We start from the raw sequence: 6,607 nt of genomic DNA, 5'->3' as shown, positions 1-6,607 counted from the left end.
ACTCAGACCAGGATATATTCATTACTCACCCAAAATTGGGAAAGCTTCTAGAACCTTCATATCATAGGGGGTAGCATCTTATAAGGAGTGTTTTTCACAGAGAGAGACACCTGACCAATAGATGTCAGAATCATCTCAAAAGTGTGTTTTATAAAGTAGAGTTCTGGACTCCATTCTCACATATTCTGATTGAGTTGTCAGAAGTGGAATCTGGAAATCTGTATTTTTAACAAGCATCCTTGCTGACTCTTGAGTATAATGGAGTGACAGACTCCCTAATGCAGAGTATGTTTTCATTTGAGAGTATTTTGCCATAATTTCAGGAGCCCCACTGATTCATTCAGTAGGATTTAAAAGAGCCAAACAGTAGAAAATCTGTTTCAGTCCTTGAGATTGAGTCTCTGTCTCTAAACTTTGAGCCATTACACAGAGAGACAGACACAAGGACAGACAGAAAGCCCACTGTAGTGGGTTAGTTCAACAGCCTTGATCCGAAACAGTGCCATCTGAATTTCTCATGACGTCAGACTTGGATCACTGTAGAGTGAAAAATGTCTAACAAGAGTCAGAGAAATGCACCCAGGACCATAAAAGAAGAGCTGCTGGAGCAAGAGCAAGACTGAAACTTCACTGCAGGCCCTCCTGGAACTCATGAAAGGATTGGTCGTTAGTGCCAAAATCACACTCTATCTGTAGGCACGTGTCATTTACTGTCTATCTCATATAGTATATTTTGTTTAACCATTACTTAACAATATATTTCCTCCTATTATGTGATTTTAATCCTTATCCCTCAATTATATCTTTATAAAACCCAAGCTAAAAGAATACCTTTTGGAAAATTTACATAGAGCCATCCAGAATCCCTGTCCTGCTGCCCAGAGCAGGTACACGGCACATCTACGGAAACGGTGACCAAATAGGGACCACTGGAGCATCAGTAGGAAAGAAAATGCTACATAATGTGAAATGTGGGAGGGGAAAAGGGACCCATAATCAATAGGATTAGGTAGATGATTAGGTTTATAAAAAATAATTGCAAGTACAATGGTCCTTTAAGGATTACTGTTAAAATGAAGTATTTTAAAGGGTGCTATCCATTTGGAATTGTTTTGGGAAAAATTTTAGAGGAATTTCAAGTGAAGAATCTTGCTGTGATCACTGCCTTAGGCACCATTTTTGGTTTACAAATTACATGCCATTTTACAGACAACTAAAGAAACATGATCCAACTGTATTATTCTGTTAGCCCGTGTTTTCACAGTTCCATATGGTTAGCATCAGTCGGCTGATTTCTTTAGAAACAATTAAAAATCTTGCTAGAGACACAGGAAGAAACTCTGTGAGCATGTTTTCCTTTTGCTGGTGACACTTCATCCCCTCCCCATTCTTTTTGTCTCTAACAAATTACTCAGCCCACTGGAGAAGAATCCTTCAAAGGCTGGGAAATGACAGCCCTTGTCTCAGACATCCTCTCTTACCACAACTAAAATTGGGCCTTGAGGCAAACAATAATACAGAAAGAGATCTGTTTTGTTTCTATGGCACCAAATGACAATATTAAGAAATGAAGCCAGGGTGGGAAAAAATGTGAAAACCAGCTTGAAATGCAGTACACCATTGGAGGAAAGAAATTGACAATAAATCACTAGAATGTAGACCCATTTGGGAGGATATATTTGTCAGCATGAGCTAGATGTTGCTGTAGTAACACCTATCTCCAAATCCCAGTCATGTGATAACAAAGTTTTACTTCTCTATCTTGGTTCCATTCAGGGTGGGGGCAAATCCAGTTCACTGCCAAGTCATCACTCTGAGCTTCAGGCTGACAAAGAACGAATCATCTGGAAATTTGTTAATTAATATGGCCGAGAGAAAGAGAATGTGCTGGGTTTGTTACACACATTGTCTTATTCAACCTACCCGCCATCTGATGAGATAGGTAGTAATACACCTATTTTATAGATGAGCAAATGAGTTTAGAGCAAAGAACTTATTCAAAGTTATTACCTAGTGACTGGCGAAAGGGAAAATTCAATTCTCATTCTGAATGTGACAGGAAGTCTCTAAAATGGTCCTCAGCAATCCCCATGCTCTGGGATTCATGTCCTTGTATAATTCCCTACCCTTGAATGTGGGCTGGAACTAGTCACTTGCTTACAATGAGTAGCAAAGGCAAAGATGATAGAATGTTGCTTCCAGATTAGGTTACAAGAGATAGTCCTTTCTACCCTACTAGTAGACTCTACTGACTTTCCCTTGCTGGTGCTGATGAAGCAAGTGGTCATATTGGGTAAGTACACTCAGCGAGGAACTGAGGGAAACCTCTGTCTAACAGCCCTGAAGAAACCTAATTTTGTCAACAGCCATGTAAGTGAGAATAGAAGTCAATCCTTTTCCCGTTGAGCCTTCAGATGAGACCTCAGTCCTGTTCAGTGCTTTAATTGCAGCTTTATGAGAGACCCTAAATTAGAGAATCTAGGTAAGCCATGTGCAGATTCCTAACCCACAAAAACTTTGAAATGATAAGTGTGTGTTGTTTTAAGCCACTAAATTTGTGGTGATTTGTCACATAGCAATAGAGAGACCATGTTCTTTCCACGGCATGAATTAGCCTCTTTTTGGCAGAGTGTACCACCCCAACCTGTTCTCCTCTTACATTCCTTGCTTTGGTTGGTGACATTCTATTTATCTGGTCTCCTACATCGTAAACTTGATAATCATCCTAGATTACACCCATTCCCTCACTCTCCATGTACAGGGTCACCAAGTCTTGTAGACACCAGGTCCTACACATCTGAAAACATGTTTCTTTTTTAATATCACAGTTTAAATCAGGGCAAATCATCTCTTGCCTAGACTTTTCCCATGGGTCCTGAATGGAGACACCTATATCCAGACTTGTTTCCTTGAACCCATCCTCAAACCTATCACTCTGTTCCACATTGCTCCTAGATAAAGTCTCCACTTTATAGCACCCTAGTATTATATTGTAATTTGATGATATTTTCCTGCAGACTTCCTGTTACTCCAGAACTTCCTCTCATCCAGGCCCCAGATCTGATGGCAGAAGGATTGTGTTTCAGGGAAGCCTCGTGAGACTGAAACAGGAAAACAAAGTCATCAAAATCCTAGCTTTAAGAATTTGAATCAAAACTGGGAAGGACTCAGGACATATATTTTATGCCACGTAGTTTTAAAAGGATATGTGGTAGGTCCCAATATGTTTTCTGCACCCTAGACTAGATAAAGGTTCTATAGACTGGGGCACAGGAAGGATACAGGGCAAGCATAAGACCTAAGATATCTGTGTCCCTGAGAAAGGGCTCTACTTCCTAACTCACAGTCCCCAGCCCAGTGCTGAGGGAAGGAATACTAGAAACTATAGGTGGGTGTCGGGGGGATCAGAGAACAGAAAGACGTGTACCTCGATTCCAGGGCTTGGTGGAGGGGGCAACCTGAGGACAAGCCTGGCAGAGTTTGTTGGCAACAAACCTTTTCTAGGAGCACTAGAGACCCAGCTGAGTGTGGTGCCTAGATAGACAGGCAGCCATCTGAGAAGACTCTTGATAGGAGGCCAGATGGAAAGGAGGGCATATTAGTGGATGCCAGTATAGATAGATGGAGAGGAAGGAAGCCCTCTCTCTGCCCTCATTCAATATTTTAGCACTTTGGTAATTCTCAGACTTAGACACAACCTAGGGATTCGGGGAAGGTCCTTAGCTAATGGAGAGTTAGCATCCACTCCTGGGCAGGAGAGAGATTTCAAATACGGGTTTTACCCTCTCATCCAGGTTCTTCTAAAACTCTTCCTCCTTCTACCCCTACTGGGAGAGAAAGCATTGGAGAAACCAAGTGTCATCCTAAAAGGTTGGTGCTTGGGGTAGGAATTTTATTCTTGAGAAATGTGGGATGATGTGAGAGGACTCTAGAAAAAGAATCGCCCCAAGGCTCAGCCTGACACCCTGCCTCCTCCAGCCTTTTCCAGAGAGTTGTCGCCACCACATCTCCTCACTTGGCCTCAAGGCCAGTCCCCGTGAATTCTATTTCATTCCATCTACAGAGTCCCAGAAAGAATCACATCCAAGAAAACCATGCAAGGTCAACTTTACTTGCCTCTTCTATTTGGTGCAAGGAACAGGAAGAGAAGAGAATATTCATGTCCCCTCCACTTACTTTTTTAACCCTTCACCACAAAACTCTATTGCCTAAATCATGACTAGCAAGCCAGACCTTCCCTTGTAAGCAACGTCAACTCACGGGCTCCCACTGGACTTTTGTAAGAATTGAGGCGCTGAGAGGGCCAGAGCAGAATTTTCTGGATTTGAGAGGAAGTTGGACTCTCAGGCCTTGGGGAGTTGCATCTATTACTGTTTGCGTGTGATGACATGTCCAGAGGCCAGGAATAGAAGGATGGAAGGGTTATTAGAAAACAGGAGGAAAAAACCCAGGCCAGGAGCTTTCATGTAGAAAGTAACCTGTGATGCTCCTAACCACTCCATCCGACTCTTCTGTAGGAGAGAATGATGGACGCCATGATCCTGTACAACGTAATCCACGAGCACAGTTGCAGTGAGACATCTGTTGCTTGGTTGTGTAGTCTTGTCCTAGCAAGTAATTAGGTGCTTGTGTGATTATAAATCAAGGACCCTAAAGGTAACAGTGGAGAAGGTGTGTTGTCACTGGTGTGTGCATGCATGTGTGTGATATCCTTATTAACTAAGAAAAACCAACAGCAGTGTCGGCCTCAGGAGAGCGTAACCAGCTCCTGTCCTAATTTCCTCTTTTCAGGACCTAATTTCCTCTTCTCCTCCCCACCTTTTCATCTACTTTTTAAAAATGCTTTTAAGTTTTATCAAAGTGTAGTTGATTTACAATGTTGTGATAATTTACAATGTTGTCAGCTGTACAACAAAGTGATTCAGTTATACGTAGGTCCACATCCATTCCTTTTCAGATTCTTTTCCCATATAGACCATCACAAACTATTGGGTATAGATCCCTGTGCTATACAGCAGGTCCCAGTTGGGCAAGCATTCCATATACCACAGTGTGCGTATGCCAATCCATCTATGTTTTAATCTGCATTTCTCTTACATCTCAAGGCAAATCCAGACTTCTCTCAACAACAGTTCTCTCTCTCTTCTTCTAGTCTCTGTCTTCTTCTTCATCGTATTTTGGGGAATGGAGCAACTCTTCCTCACTCCTTCCCCTGTCGTTTCCTAAAAGGTCTCTGCTCTGCAGTCAGCCAACATTGCCTTTCAGAGAAGATGCTCTGTGGAGCCAGAATTCCTGTGCCTGCTGTACCTAAGTACCCAACCAAGAAGCTTAAAAATAACAGAAATGTATTGTCTCACAGTTCTGGAGGCTGGAACTCCAAAATCAAGGTGTCAGCAGGCTGTGCACTGCAGCACTCTCTGCAGGCTCTTGGGAAGATTCCTCCTTGACTCTTCCAGCTTCTGGTGATGGCGGTCAACCCTTGGTATTCTTTGGCTTGCAGCTGCATCAATCCAAACTCTGCGTCTGTCATCTCATGCTGTTCTCCCTGCATCTCTGTGCCTTCATGTAGCATCCTCCTCTCTGAATGGGCCTAGGCAGAAAGCTGGAAGTCTGGTCAGGGAATTCTGGGGATTCTAGGAAGTACCCTAGAGTGGTCAAGAGGGGAGATTTTAGGCTCTGGATTGGCACAGCCTCTTAGCCCATAGACACTGTGCCTTGTAAGGAGGAGCCCAGGACCCTCTAAAGAAGATCCACCCAAGGTACAGTCCTAGGAGGGCTGCATCAGCATCATTTAGGAGCTTGTTAGAAATGCAGAATCCCAGGCCCCACCCCAGACTGACTGAATCTGAGTCATTGGAAGTGAAGGATGGGGTGGCTAGTATCCAAGTGTTTCCCAAGCTCTCCCGTGATTTTTCTACATGCTTGTGAGCTGCTGCTTTGAAACTTGGGTCCCAAACAGAGTTCATCTTGCCCCTCTAAGGGTTGATAGGAAATACTAACCCCAACAGCATCCCTAACAGCCAAAAAGAACGGACTGAAGGCATTCAAAAATAGCTGTCACGGCCTCAATGTTTTCCTCCAAAGTCCATCTTTCTAGATCCGTCCTTTTTAATGTGGAGGATAAAGGTATGACTTAAGGAGGTATATAAGAATTGAGTGTGGGGCATTGTTGAGTTTGTTTTTGGTGATGACATTTGATTTGAAACCTTAAATGACATTAAAGGAGACCATGAGCTCTTTTTTTTTCCCCACTTTTTATTTTTTAAATTTTATTGGTGTATAGTTGATTTACAATGTTGTATTAGTGTCAGGTACACAGTAAAGTGAATTGGTTATACACATACATATATCCATTCTTTTTTCCCATATAAGTTATTACAAAATATTGAGTAGGTTTTCCTGTGCTATACAGCAGGTTCTCACTAATCATCTATTTTATACAGTAGGGTATATATGTTATTCCCACCTTCTCAATTCTTCCCTCCCCCGCCTCCATAGTTTCCCCTTTGGTAACTATAAGGTTGGTTTTGAAATCTGTTTGTTTCTGTTTTTTTTTTTAATTACTCAATGAATTTTATTACACTTACAGTTGTACAATGATCATCAC

Source organism: Sus scrofa, chromosome 5 (assembly GCF_000003025.6).
Source record: "Sus scrofa isolate TJ Tabasco breed Duroc chromosome 5, Sscrofa11.1, whole genome shotgun sequence".
In the NCBI taxonomy this organism is placed as follows: domain Eukaryota; kingdom Metazoa; phylum Chordata; class Mammalia; order Artiodactyla; family Suidae; genus Sus; species Sus scrofa.
This window is presented reverse-complemented; position numbering follows the sequence as displayed.